We start from the raw sequence: 16,132 nt of genomic DNA on the forward strand, positions 1-16,132 counted from the left end.
TGGGTTGGTGAAGAGTTGTTGAGAAGCACTTAAGAGGTCCCTTTTATAGCCCAAAAAGCAAATATAGCCGTTAGAGACAAAGAAAGAAGGATTTGAAATTCAAACCAAACCTGAAAAGCTGTCAGTCGCGTCCCAGTCACTCCGGGGACGTCTCCGCTTCAACGGGAGACGTCTCGGCTACAAGATTTTACTTTTTCCATTGTCTGGGGTCGACTCGGCACTTTCAGGGGACGTCTCGGCTTGTTTGCACTTTTTGAATGGGGACGACTCCGCTGATCTGGGGACGACTCCGCTTCTTTATCTCCGAAGAACATGTCCTCTGGTATTTCCTGAAAGAGTCGACTCCGCTCCTTCAGGGGACGTCTCGGGTTGTCTGCACTTTATGTATGGGGACGACTCCGCTGTCTCAGGGTCGACTCCGCTTCCTTATCACCCAAAAAACTATTCTCTGGAAAACCCTGAGAGAGCCGTCTCCGCTATCTTGGGGACGACTCGGGAAGTCTCCTTTTTACTTGCGGGGACGACTCGGCTTACTGTGGGGACGTCTCGCGCATATCTCTTGAAAACTGCCTTTCTGCCGCCACTGAGAGAGTCGACTCCGCTACTGAGAGAGTCGACTCCGCTAACGCGGGGACGACTCGGCAGGTGTCGGGGACGTCTCCAAGTGTGCCGGTTCTTCCTGTTTGTGCCAGAGACGTCTCTGAAACTATCCGGAGACGTCTCGGCTGTCCCTGATCTGTTTTCTTTAACTCAAAATATTCTTCAATAAATTCATAAAAATTATGGAAACTTGCCTAGACATTTCTTAACAATATTCTTAATAAGACACATGAATTCCTCAATTAAATTGTTAAGATATAATGGAATTTTACTCTAGTATTTTGTATTCATCAAAATCTATTAGGGGGTCAACAGGGTGGCCACGGCACAAAGAAGAGGATTACTCCTTGGGATGCCCTAGCTGCCGTCCTCACCACTTTTTAAAGCATGAAGGGCTCCTACAAGTTAGGAGCCCTTGATTGCTTTCCAAGAGGGGCACCGGCCCCTTTTGTGTTGCCGCACCAAGGAGGAGAAAGGGGAGGGGCGTGAGCCCCTCCCTTTTGTGTTGCCCTAATCCTCATCTAATGAGGATTGGGTGGCCCTAATTTGGTTTAGCCCTAATCCAATTAGGGTTTAACCAAATCATGAATCAATCGAGTTCAATCTAGGTAAGTCCTAATCCAATTAGAACTTAAATCAATTTTGACTCAATTGAACTCTTCAATCCTAATCCAATTAGGAGTCTTATTGATTCATTTGATTAATAATTAATTGTGACTTAAGAAACCCTTAATCCAAATTAGGACATATTTAATTTTAGTCCTAATCCAATTAGGACTCTAATTTGAATCCGAAGTCCTAATCCGATTAGGACTCTAGGAATCCTACTCCAAGTAGGAATCCATTTTTAATTCAAAACTCCTAATCTAATTAGGATTGTAGGAATCCTATTTCAAGTAGGAATCCCAGTCCTACTCCAACTAGGACTCCCAGTCCTAATCCAATTAGGACTCTAGGAATCCTACTCGAAGTAGGATTTGTGTTTAAGTCCAATTAATTAATTCCCTTTGTTCCTTCTTCAACTGAATATCAATCTAATTGATTACTTGTGATTCCTAATCACGATTCAACCATCGGATCGGTCAATACTTCTAGTGTGTGTGACCCCATAGGTTCTACTCTGACTGGTAGTGAGATATATTATGATCTCTATCACAATATCATTGAAAACTCCTTTCAATGGATTGGAACGATTCCAACTCTACTCATTAGGATTTATCGATCATCGAGATAATTCCTGTGAGTCCCACCATCCACCAGTGACACCTAGCAGCATGTAGTGGCTACCCAGTAGAATAGAATGATGAACCTCTAGGTGCAGTTATCATGTGATACAGTCCTACTATCGTGGATCCCTACAGGATGGAGGTCATGGATAACTCGTCAAACCCCTTCGTCTGTCATATGTCAAGATTTATTCGACTCGAGTTCGATAGTGGAAAACTCTTTCTCCACTTTCTATTACTGCCCTGGCCAAGGTCTTAGAACTCAGTCTAACAAATCACATAGGATCACTCCTCTTCTATCAAGGTCGATAGATTCCATGTAAGTGCATACCCTACTCCTACAGTGAACTTACTACAGCCAATCTACACTACAAGGACCCATATGACTAGAGACCATGTATACGTGTAGTCAAACTACAATAACCTCACTGTGAGTAGCTGAAGCACCGCAGGTCAAAGGACCAGTCATACTACTGCAACATCAAGCAAGTCACTGACGAGTGGATAGACATCCAAGTGACTTCTTGTCTTGGTCACGCTCAGTACCCTTGTTCTCTAACAAGCACCTGCACTATCACTTCAGTGTCCCTACACTATGGACTCAAGTCTCGTCCATCCAGAAGGAAAGTGATCTGTGCACTGATCGGATCGATCACCGTCCTCGTGATGATCCATTGATCAGGAGCATTTAGAAATTGATCACTAATGATACATGGCTCAAATTCTCAACTGATAGAGATCAAGGGGCTGGCCGAATGGTTCAAGCTAATTCCAAAGATCCATTACAAGGAATTGGAGGTCCAATGACTAGAGCAAGGGCAAAACAAATGAAAGAAGCTTTATATGGACTAGTCATGGAAATTCAAGAGAAGGAGGCTGCTCTAGAAGACTCTAAGGCTTCACCAAGATTGATCACTTATCTTTACATAGTAAATGCTGAAGAACAAAGCTTGGAGCCATTAAACAAGGCTGATCCACGTGGAGATGCTATTTAGGCCCATTTTTCGTGGGTACTTTGGGCTTGAGTCTTGTTGTGTTCCTAATTACTTGTACATGAAGTTTTGACTTGTCAACTCGTTTTTCCTAAGTTATTCATGTATTTCGTAGTTAGGAACCTTGAAAGTTGTGTCATTTATTATTTTGAAGTTGTAACTTGGAAGTTGTGACTTGGAAAACGTTTTTTACTTATTGCCTTGGAAAGGGGATGGTGTCCTTTCCAATAGCTTAGTTTCAAGCCTATATAAGGGCTGCCATATGTAACCAAGGGATTATTATGAATGAATTAAAGTGTTGGCAAGCTTTGCTATGCTCTTTTGTGTTCTTGGATTAGAATACAAAATTCTGACTTATCAAAGGGAGTGATCAACCTTTGTGGCGTCTTCAAGGATTAGGGTTTTAAGGACTTAGTTTCCTTCGAGTTCTAATCTGATCTCCTACAACTTGTTTTTCTAGCGATCTCGGGGCAAGTATAGCAAATTGATTCAAGGGTTCCTAGGGCAGGTCTCCTGGTGGGTTCTTGTCATTTGGTATCAGAGCTTTGGTTCTTGAAATCTGGTTACTTATCCTTTATCATCTTTGTTCCTTTGTTCTTATTTTATTTCTTTAAGTTTCTTTGTTCGTTCTCTTATTTCTGTTTTTTTTCAGTTCCTTGTGTTTCTTGTTTCCTCTAATCTGTTTTGTTCTTTAATCTTCTGTTACTTAGTTTGATTCAAAAAAAAAAAAAAAAAGACGAAAAAAAAAACGAAAAAAAAAACGAAAAAAGAAAAGAAAAGAAAAGAAAGAAAGAAAGAAAGAAAGAAAGAAAGAAAGAAAGAAGGTTATTGATTAAGGGGCATTAATTACAAGGCTGTTTCACTTGTTGCAAAGCTGAAGACCCCTTGTTGCAAGGTTGTTTCACTTGTTACAAGACCGTTTTACGTATTACAAGGCTGCTTAGCTTGTTCTTATTTCTCCTTGCTTTCTAGTTGTTTCTATTACATATCCTTTACTTCCTTTTGAAGTCTTCTTATGTTCTTGATGCTTTAAGACAATTTTTCTTGTGAGTACCATTTGCCTCATCGAAGTCCTTAAAATTCTGATTTTCTTGGAGATTTGCCACCATCCATCTGATCGCTCTTTGTGATTTGTTGATTTTGATTCTTTCAAGAACATAAAGAGGGCTGGCTTGAGTGGTAAAAGGCAAGAGTGTGAGTTCATCATCAAGAAAAAGCCATAAAAGAGTGTCCACCCGAGAGAGGAGTGTGTGAGGACCTATTCTGTTTATACTAATCTTTTGATTGCAGCATACAAAGATGAGTAGTGGAGGTAGTGAACAACCAGATGTTGATATGAAGTTATGGATGAAAGCCATTGCTGATCAACTTACTAAGCTTGGTGCACGAATGGATGATTTGGAATCACCAAGCAGAATCAAACCTTTGAGGGGGCAGATGTTTGAAGATGATGAAGAAGATTTAGATTATGAATCTTACTCTAGAAGGGGAAAGAAGGCCGATGATTCAAAAGATAATAATCTGGGCAGCATCAAGATGAAGATTCCTATCTTTCAAGAAAAGAATGATCCCGAACTTTACTTGGAATGGGAGAGAAAAGTTGAACATGTGTTTGATTGTCACAACTATTCAAATGAGAAAAAGGTGAAATTGGCAGCCGTTGAGTTCACGGATTATGCAAGCATATGGTGGGATCAATTGATGATTAGTCGGCGAAGGATTGGAGAAAGGCCAATTCGGTCATGGGAAGATATGAAATTGGTAATGCGCAAGTGATTTGTACCTAGCCATTACTATAGAGATTTACATAGAAAGTTACAAGGGCTGGTTCAAGGCTCCATGAGTGTGGAAGACTATTATAAAGAAATGGAGATGGCAATGATTAAAGCTAATATAGAGGAAGATCGAGAGGCTACCATGGCAAGATTTATTGGAGGCTTAAACAAAGAGGTTGCTGATGTGGTTGAATTGCAACATTATGTGGAGATGGAGGAGCTGTTGCACAAGGCCATCAAAATAGAAAAGCAAATCAAGTCCAAAGGATCCAAATCGGGTTTGGCTTCTAGTTCCACATGGAAGTCTAATTGGAAGGATAACAAATCTGCCTCAAAAACAAAAGAAGATGCAAAGCCAAAAGATTCGGTTGCTATTTCAAAAGGTAAAACCGAAACTAACACTTCTTCTAAATCACGTAATGTTAAGTATTTTAGGTGCCAAGGATTTGGGCATATTGCTTCCCAATGCCCAAACAAGAGGATTATGATTATGTTGGAGAATGGTGACATTGAAAGTGCTAGTTCAAGTGAGGATGAGATGCCACCCTTAGAAAATTGCAGTGATATTGACATTGAAGAACCTGTACATGGAGATATGTTGGTGACAAGAAGAGCACTAAGCATCCAGCCTAAGGATGATGGTGATAAGGAGCAACGTGAACATATTTTCCATACTAGATGTCATGTGAAGGGAAAGGTATGTACCATGATTATTGATAGCGGAAGCTGCACTAATGTTGCTAGTACTTTGTTAGTAGATAAGCTGGAGTTACCCACCATGAAGCATCCTAATCCATACAAGTTGCAATGGTTAAATGAATGTGGAGAAGTGAGGGTAAACAAGCAAGTGCTCGTTTCATTTTCAATTGGCAAATAGACAGATGAGATTCTTTGTGATGTGGCACCAATGCATGCTAGTCATATTTTGCTTGGACGACCATGGCAGTTTGATAGGAAGGTTACACACAATGGATACAAAAACCATTATTCTTTTATGATGAACAACCGCACTGTAGTCCTAACCCCTCTCAAACCTTTGCAAGCTTATGAAGATCAGATTCGGATAGCGAGAGAGTGTAAAAAGAGAGAAGGTGAGTCCGAGAGGAAAAATGCAAATGAAAGGAGTGAGATTGAGAGCAGAGAGAAAAGTATTCAAAAAAAAGAGAAAAGTAAAAAAATGAGTGTGTTTGCTGAAAAAAATGAGGTTAAGAGTGTTATGTTCTCAAGACAGCAACTACTTGTACTTATGTACAAGGATGTTTATCTTTCTACTAACGATCTTAACCCCTCCTTGCCTAGTGTTGTTGTGACTTTATTGCAGGAATTTGAGGACATATTTCCAAAAGAGATTCCTAATGGACTACCACCCTTAAGAGGCATTGAGCATCAAATAGACTTCATGCCCGGTTCTACCATTCCAAACAGACCTGCATATAGAGCTAATCCCGAAGAAACAAAGGAAATCCAAAGGCAAGTGGATGAGCTGGTGAAAAAGGGAATTGTCAGAGAAAGTCTTAGCCCATGTTCGGTTCCTGTCATCCTAGTCCCAAAGAAAGATGGAACATGGCGCATGTGTGTGGATTGCCGAGCCATCAACAAAATAACAGTTAAGTATAGACATCCTATCCCAAGATTAGATGATATGCTTGATGAATTACATGGCTCTTGTTTGTTTTCTAAAATTGATTTGAGAAATGGCTACTATCAAATTCGTATGAAAGAGGGAGATGAATGGAAGACATCATTCAAAACTAAATATGGATTGTATGAGTGGTTAGTGATGCCTTTTGGTTTAACTAATGCACCTAGCACTTTCATGAGATTGATGAATCATGTTTTGCGTGCTTTCATAGGTCAATTTGTGGTAGTTTACTTTGATGATATTTTAGTCTATAGTAAGAACTTGGATGAACATGAACAACATTTGCATGCTGTTTTTAGCAAATTGAGAGAACACCAATTATATGCTAATCTTAAGAAGTGTACATTTTGCATGGAATCTGTTGTATTTCTTGGTTTTGTTGTTAGTTCTCAAGGTATTAGCATGGATGAGGAGAAGGTGAAGGCAATCAAGGACTGGCCTACACCTAAGAATGCGAACGAGGTAAGAAGTTTTCATGGTTTAGCAAGTTTTTATCGAAGGTTTGTTAAAAATTTCAGTTCTATTGCTGCACCTTTAAATGAACTTGTTAAAAAGAATGTTGTTTTTAAGTGGAATGATCAGCATGAACAAGCTTTCACTGATTTGAAAGATAAGCTAACTAATGCACCTTTGTTAAGTTTGCCTAACTTTGATAAAGCTTTTGAAGTTGAATGTGATGCATCCGGAATTGGAATAGGAGCTGTTTTGATGCAAGATTCCAAACCAATTGCTTATTTTAGTGAAAAGCTAAGTGGGGCAGCCTTGAATTATCCAACATATGACAAAGAACTTTATGCATTAGTGAGAACTCTTCAAACATGGCAGCATTACTTGTGGCCGAGGGAATTCATCATTCATTCTGATCATGAGAGCTTGAAGTTCTTGAAATCCCAGGGTAAGCTTAATAAGAGGCATGCTAAGTGGCTGGAGTTCATAGAAACATTTCCTTATTTCATCAAGTACAAACATGGAAAAGAAAATATCGTTGCTGACGCGTTGTCTCGAAGGTATGCTTTACTTACTACCTTGCAAACTAAGTTACTTGGTTTTGAATTGATTAAGGACTTGTATGCCAATGATTCTGATTTCTGCCAAACATGGAATACATGCAAAAAGAGTGCATCTGGTGAGTATTATAGGCATGACGGATTTCTATTTAAGAAAAATCAGTTGTGTGTGCCTATTTGTTCTATCCGTGAATTGCTTGTCAGAGAAACTCACGGGGGTGGTCTGATGGGACATTTTGGTGTGCAAAAGACTTTAGATATCTTGCATGAACATTTTTATTGGCCTAACATGAAGCATGATGTGCAAGCTGTTTATGATAAATGCATTACATGTAGACAAGCGAAATCTAAAGTTTTACCACATGGCTTGTATACACCTTTACCCGTGCCTAACCAACCTTGGATTGATATTTCTATGGATTTTGTTTTAGGATTACCAAGGTCTCAAAGTGGAAAGGACAGCATATTTGTTGTGGTTGATAGATTTAGCAAAATGGCTCATTTCATTGCATGTTCTAAAACCAATGATGCAATACATATTGCTGACTTGTTCTTTAAAGACATAGTTCGTTTGCATGGTTTCCCTAAGACAATTGTTAGTGATAGAGATGTGAAGTTCCTAAGTCATTTTTGGCGCACCTTGTGGAATAAATTAGGAACTAAACTCTTATTTTCTACTGTTGCACATCCTCAAACGGATGGACAAACTGAAGTAGTTAATAGGACACTCACTACTTTGTTACGTACCATCATTCAAAAGAACTTAAGGCAATGGGAAAAATGTTTACCGCACATTGAGTTTGCATACAACAGAACTGTTCATTCTTCTACTTCATTTTCACCTTTTGAAGTTGTCTATGGCTTTAATCCTTTAACTCCCTTGGATATTCTATCTTTGCCTACTAAAGAACGTGCTAATCTTGATGGAAAGCAAAAGGCAGAATTTGTGAAGGATTTACATGCCAAGGTTCGGGCTAACATTGAAAAGAAGAATGAGCAATATGCTAAGCAAGCCAACAAAGGACGTGTAAAGATTGTTTTTGAACCTGGTGATTGGGTCTGGGTGCATGTGAGGAAAGAACGGTTTCTAACACAACGAAAATCCAAACTACAGCCTAGAGGAGATGGACCTTTTCAAGTCTTAGAGAGGATCAATGACAACGCCTACAAGCTGGATTTGCCAAGCAACTATAGTAATATTAGTGCTACTTTTAATGTTGCTGATTTATCCTTATTTGATGTAGGTGATTCGAGGACGAATCCTTTCGAGGAGGGAGGGAATGATAGAGATCAAGGGGCTGGCCGAATGGTTCAAGCTAATTCCAAAGATCCATTACAAGGAATTGGAGGTCCAATGACTAGAGCAAGGGCAAAACAAATGAAAGAAGCTTTATTTGGACTAGTCATGGAAATTCAAGAGAAGGAGGCTGCTCTAGAAGACTCTAAGGCTTCACCAAGATTGATCACTTATCTTTACATAGTAAATGCTGAAGAACAAAGCTTGGAGCCATTAAACAAGGCTGATCCACGTGGAGATGCTATTTAGGCCCATTTTTCGTGGGTACTTTGGGCTTGAGTCTTGTTGTGTTCCTAATTACTTGTACATGAAGTTTTGACTTGTCAACTCGTTTTTCCTAAGTTATTCATGTACTTCGTAGTTAGGAACCTTGAAAGTTGTGTCATTTATTATTTTGAAGTTGTAACTTGGAAGTTGTGACTTGGAAAACGTTTTTTACTTATTGCCTTGGAAAGGGGATGGTGTCCTTTCCAATAGCTTAGTTTCAAGCCTATATAAGGGCTGCCATATGTAACCAAGGGATTATTATGAATGAATTAAAGTGTTGGCAAGCTTTGCTATGCTCTTTTGTGTTCTTGGATTAGAATACAAAATTCTGACTTATCAAAGGGAGTGATCAACCTTTGTGGCGTCTCCAAGGATTAGGGTTTTAAGGACTTAGTTTCCTTAGAGTTCTAATCTGATCTCCTACAACTTGTTTTTCTAGCGATCTCGGGGCAAGTATAGCAAATTGATTCAAGGGTTCCTAGGGCAGGTCTCCTGGTGGGTTCTTGTCATCAACTCTTGAGAATATGCATCATCATCTTATTAATTTCTTGGACGATTCATAGACACATAAATAATATGAATGATAAGATGCCTTTTATTTATTCAATAATAAATAATCAAGTACAAAATTATGTCCCTAGAATTAACAATGTGTCAGCCAGATTGGATTCTAGGGCATACATCTAACATTTAATCCCTTCGGGTGGATCAACTAATGTCCATACATCATTGACCTTCATGGATTCCATTTCGGATTGCATGGCTCCAAGCCATGCATCAGAGTCATGCCTCTGCATAGCATCCATATAGGTGATCGGATCCTCATCGTTTTTATCAAGTTCGACAGGATCCCCATCCCGGACCAAGAAACCGTAGTATCTGTCCGGCTGACGTGGTACTCTACCCGATCGCCTTAATAGTGCATCTAAGATGGGTTCTGGATCTGATCTAATCAAATCCTACTCAACTGGTTCAGTAGATGGTGTCGGATCTTCTACATGTTGAACTTCTCTAAGCTCAACATTAGAGCTATTTGTTCCTTCACCAAGGAATTTCTTTTCTAAGAAAATTGCTCTATTGCTTACGAACAATTTTTGTTCTTCAGCAAAGTAGAAGTAATATCCTTTAGTTTCTTTAGGGTAACCAACAAAGAAACATTTGTCAGACTTGGGTTCAAGTTTGTCTGTCTTCAAACGTTTGACGTACGCCGGACACCCCCAAATCCTAAGGTGAGAGAGCATCGGCTTGCGTCTAGTCCACATCTCATGTGGTGTTTTATTTACAGACTTACTTGGAACCTTATTTAGAATATAGCAGGCTGACTCAAGAGCATATCTCCAAAAGGATATGGGCAGATTAGCAAACCCCATCATGGGTCGAACCATGTCTAACAGAGTTCGATTTCTCCTTTCTGACACACCATTATATTGTGGTGTACCAGGAGGAGTCCATTGAGAGAGAATCCCATTTTCTCCTAGATATGTCAAAAATTCACTGGAGAGGTATTCACCTCCTCGATCTGATCGAAGAGTTTTAATACTCTGAGGATGATAATGTTATTTTGATGATTAACAAGCAATAATCAAGAGTATGCTACAAGTTAATTCGATACTTCATTTATAAGTCTGTTACTCTCAGTATATTTGTATAAATAAATTTCATTGTTTATTTGGATGAATCTAACCTTGAGTTGCAGCAAAGTGTGGATTGAGTCGACCCCAAGGTTGATTGGGTCGACCCCGGCACATCAAGAAAGCATTTGGCATACTTCTGCAAAAATGGCACAGATGAACAGTAAGTTGGGTCGACCCAAGGAAAGCATGAGTCGACCCAAACCTCAAGCCTCTCAAAGACTCAGGAAAATGGTTCTCTGGAAACACTGAGAGGGTCGACCCAAGATGAAGTTGAGTCGACCCAAGCTTGAGTCGACCCAAACACTGAGAGGGTCGACCCAAAGACAATGACAGAATACATGACAGAAAAGGTTCTCTGGAAATCCTGAGAGGGTCGACCCAAGAAGAAGTTGAGTCGACCCAACTGAACCTTGAGTCGACCCAAAGAAATGTTGAGTCGACCCAAGTGAAGGAAGGCTGAATTGCAAGTTTCTGTGGTTCTGAGAGGGTCGACCCAAGGAAAGGTTGAGTCGACCCAAGTAAAAGTTGGGTCGACCCAAGGACAGGTTGAGCCGACCCAAACACGGGCAGAAGCATAACGGCTAGTTCTGCATAAGTACTTTTTGTCCTTCCAACAGTGAGTAACGGCTAGTTTTTGAATTCTAACCATTGGGGCTTGTCCAATGGATGAAGAAAACTATTTAAAGTGGCACTATTCATCAGAGAGAACATCCTTTTGTAAAATATCAAAGAGTACACAAGAAAGACAAAGTGCCCTAATCTTCTTCATCCAAGTGCTTCATTCAAGAGTCAAAAGAAAGTGGTTGAGCAGATTCAAAGAGTCATTAAGAGCTCCATCCACTCTTGAAGAGTGAAGCATCCTTGACAAAGAAGAGAGAAGTCACATCAAGCGATAACTATTCTCTAAACTCTTCTTTGTAGATTATATTGTTATATTTGCTCATCTAGAAGCTTAAATCTTCTTACTTTGTTTATTAAACTCCTTGTAAAGGTTAGTTGGTTAGCCCGCAAAACCAATGGAATAGGTTGATTGGTAAACCCATAAAACCAATTGTAAAGGTTCGTTGGTGAGCCCGGAAAACCAACATAGGTTTTTGGTGAACCCGGAAAACCAAAGTGTAAAGGTTTTTGGATTGTGAGCCCGGAAAACAATCCAACTGTAATCCGCGGGATTATAGTGAATTTTCAAGGGGTCGCTTGGGGAGTGGACGTAGGTGCTTAGGAGAAGCACCGAACCACTATACTTCTTGTTGTTTGTATTGTGATTTGTTTAATTCCACTAACTCATCAATTAACATAAGTAAGATAGTTAAAATTAAGAGAAACCAATTCACCCCCCCTCTTGGCTTGTCACCTTGGGCAACAAGTGGTATCAGAGCAAGGTGCTCCAATAGTACTTATTGATCTCACAATCAAGAGTTAAAGATCATGACAACCCAAGTGGGATGTTCTATGAGTGAGGGGCAATCCACAAATAGACCTCCTCTATTTAATGGCACAAACTACACATACTGAAAAGCTAGGATGAGAATATTCATTCAAGCTTTAGACTATGAATTATGGTACATTATTACTAGAGGACCTCACACACCCACACTTAATATAGAGGGCACTATCATACCCAAACCAGAAATGGATTGGAATGAAAGTGATAGAAGATTAGCACAGTTAAATGCAAAAGCAATTAATGTACTTTACTGTTCATTAGATGTAAGTGAATTTAATAGACTATCTACTTGCATCTCTGCAAAAGAAATTTGGGACAAACTTGAGGTCACTCATGAAGGGACTAATCAAGTTAAGGAGTCAAAAATAAACATATTAGTACACAAGTATGAATTGTTTAAAATGGAATTCACTGAGTCCATAACTGATATGTTTACTCGTTTTACTGAAATTATAAATGGGCTTAAGAGTTTAGGAAAGTCTTATAATAACTCTGAATTGGTGCGAAAAATTCTCAGGTCTCTACCAAGAGTTTGGGAGGCCAAGATAACTGCAATTCAGGAAGCTAAGGATCTCAACACACTGCAATTAGAGGAACTTCTAGGATCACTCATGACCCATGAGTTGACCATTAGGCAAAATTCAGAAGATGACGTCAAGATAAGAAAGCACATTGTCCTAAAGTCTACCACCCCTAAACAACAAACTGAGTTGGAAGATTCAGATGATGATGATGAATTTGATGAAGAAGGAATGGCTATACTTGGAAGAAAATTTAGAAAGTTTATGAGAGGTAAGAATAGATTTCATAAAAAGAAACCCTTCTTCAAAGATAGCTCAAGCAAAGAAAAGGGTAAGGATAAAGAAAAGGAAAAAGAAACTCCTATTTGTTATGAGTGTAACAAACCTGGGCATTATAAGATAGATTGCCCAGAATTGAAATGGATGGCAAGAAAACTGAAAAAGAAGAACTTCATGGCTGAATGGAGTGAAAGTGAGGAGTCAAGTTCAGAAGAGGAAGATCATCAAGAGACGGCCCAAATGTGTCATATGGCCAATGACGATGAGGTAGATTCTGAACTTGAATGTGATTTTACTGTTGATGAATTACATGATGCATTCTTAGAACTCATGGAAGAACATAGAAAACTAATCAATAAAAGTAAAGTTCTAAAAGAAGAAAATCAGTCTCTTGTCAAAGATAAGTTAAAACTATCTCATAACTATGAAACATTAAGTAGGAAACTTACAAATGAAACCAAGAATCTAATTGCTGAAAATGTCAAGTTAAAAGAAGATGCTGAAAAATATAAATCCTTAGTAGATAAGTTTACACTTAGTTCTACCAAATTAAATATGATTCTTGATAGTCAAAAAGCTGTATATGATAAGGCTGGATTAGGATATAAAACAAATAGGAAACAAAAATACTTAAAGAACATTTTTGTAAAAGCTAAAAATGAAAATATTACCTGTCATTGCTGCAATAAATTAGGATATAAAGCATATGAATGTAACTATAGAAAGTCAAGTCAAAACAAATTGAGTAATAATCATAAGATCAAATTCAAGAAAGCTTGGGTTCCAAAAGGAACATCAAGTACTAACCCTAAAGGACCCAACATAGTTTGGGTACCTAAAGCTCTTTCTTGATCTTTATTGCAGGGGTGTCTTGCAGCTAATAAAGAGGAAAAACGATGGTATCTAGATAGCGGCTGTTCAAGACACATGACCGGTGACGTAGACCAATTTGTCACCTTGGAATCTAAGAAGGGTGGAGTAGTAACCTATGGAGACAATGGTAAAGGGTATATCATTGAAAAGGGTAAAATTTTCATTACTCCATCTATTTTCATAAAAAATGTCTTATTAGTTAAGGGTTTGAAACATAACCTACTTAGCATAAGTCAATTTTGTGATAAAGGATTTAAAGTCACATTTGAAGCATCAGTATGCATAATCACAAATCCTAAAGATAATAGTATTGTACTTGTAGGACAAAGACAAAGAAATATTTACATGGTAGATCTTCATGATTTAGGCAAGAAAAATGGATTATGCTTAATTACTAATGAAGAAAAGAAAAATGAAACAAGTTGGCTTTGGCATCGTAGACTAGGACATGCTAGTATGGAATTAATATCAAAATTAGTCAATAAGGAATTAATAAAAGATGTGCCAAAATTGATTTTTGAAAAGGACAAAATCTGTGGACCATGCTCATTTAGAAAACAAACTAAATCATCCTTCAAATCAAAGAATATAGTATCAACAACTAGGCCTTTTGAACTCATACACATGGATCTATTTGGACCCACTAGAACTGCGAGTCTAGGAGGGAAGAAGTATGAACTAGTTATTGTAGATGATTTTTCAAGATATACATGGGTTTCATTTTTGGCACATAAGAATGAAGCATTTTCAGAATTCTTGAAACTTTATAATAATATCATAAATGAAAAGAAGCTCACCTTAGTAGCAATTCGAAGTGATCATGGCACTAAATTTGAAAATCAACACTTTGAAGAATTTTGTAATAAAAATGGTATTTCATATCAATTTTCAGCACCTAGAACGCCTCAACAAAATGGAGTTGTTGAAAGAAAAAACAGGACATTGGCAGAAATGGCACGCACAATGTTGTGCGAGTCAAATCTTCCAAAGTACTTTTGGGCTGAAGCTATAAGCACTGCTTGTCATATTCTAAATCGGATTTTAATACGACCAATAACCAAGAAAACTCCTTATGAACTTTGGAAGAATAAGAAACCAACTGCTAAATATCTTAGAGTATTTGGATGTAGATGTTTCATTTTAAATAATGGCTAGGAGGATCTAAGTAAATTTGATGCCAAGTCAGATGAAGGTATCTTCTTAGGATACTCCACATCTAGCAGGGCATACAGAGTATTCAATAAAAGAACTCTTGTAGTCGAAGAGTCAATTAATATCATATTTGATGAGTCTGATAGTGAGTCTGCTAGGAAAGAAAATATTCTTGATGATGATACAGGAATTATTAACTTTAAAAAGTTGAATATTGATGACGTGCCAATTCAAGATAAGGGAGATGATTGCATGCCACCACAATCTCAAAACTTGCCAAAGGAATGGAGGTATGCATCTGGACACTCTAAAGACTTAATCATTGGTGATCCATCTCAAGGGGTAAGAACTCGATCCTCTCTTAGAAATTTAAATGATTATCTTGCTTTTGTTTCACAATTAGAACCTAAGACTTATGAAGAAGCTGAAAAAGATACCAATTGGATAAATGCCATACAAGAAAAATTAAATCAATTCAAAAGAAGTAATGTATGGACATTAACTGAAAGACCAAAGCATAACTCTGTAATTGGAACAAAATGGATCTTTAGAAATAAATTAGATGAAAATGGGTTACTTATAAGAAATAAAGCTAGACTTGTAGCTAAGGGATACAATCAAGAAGAAGGGATAGATTTTGATGAAACATTTGCTCCTGTAGTTAGATTAGAGGCTATTAGATTACTTCTAGCATTTGCATGTTTCATGGATTTCAAATTATATCAAATGGATGTAAAAAGTGCATTCTTAAACGGTTTTATAGAGGAAGAAGTATATGTAGAGCAACCCCCTGGTTTTGAGAATCATGAATTACCAAATCATGTGTTTAGATTACATAAGGCATTATATGGATTGAAGCAAGCACTTAGGGCTTGGTATGATCGATTAAGCAAATTTCTGCTTAAAAATGACTTTAGTAGAGGAAATGTAGATAAAACACTATTTCTCAAAAGAAAGGACGAAAATCTATTAGTGGTACAAATATATGTAGATGACATAATCTTTGGTGCCACAAATGATACTCTTTGCAAAGAATTTGCTGATTTAATGCATGGAGAATTCGAAATGAGTTTGATGGGAGAACTAAGTTTCTTTCTAGGATTACAAATCAAACAAACTAAAGAAGGTTTTTCATTCATCAAACTAAGTATACAAAGGAAATACTAAAGAAGTTTGGAAATGAAAATCATAAGGGACTAGGCACTCCAATGAATCCTACTATAAGCTAGACAAAGATGAAAAAGGAAAGAGTATTGATATTAAGCTTTATAGAGGACTAATTGGATCCTTGCTCTACCTTATTGCTAGTAGACCAGACATCGTATTTAGTGTAGGAATATGTGCTAGATACCAATTAGATCCTAAGGAGTCACATTTAAGTGCTGTTAAAAGAATCTTTGATATTTAAGAGGAACTACGA

This window comes from Phoenix dactylifera, chromosome 18 (genome assembly GCF_051530095.1).
Source record: "Phoenix dactylifera cultivar Ajwa chromosome 18, Ajwa_hap1_PhDact_Kaust_v1.1, whole genome shotgun sequence".
Lineage (NCBI taxonomy): Eukaryota > Viridiplantae > Streptophyta > Magnoliopsida > Arecales > Arecaceae > Phoenix > Phoenix dactylifera.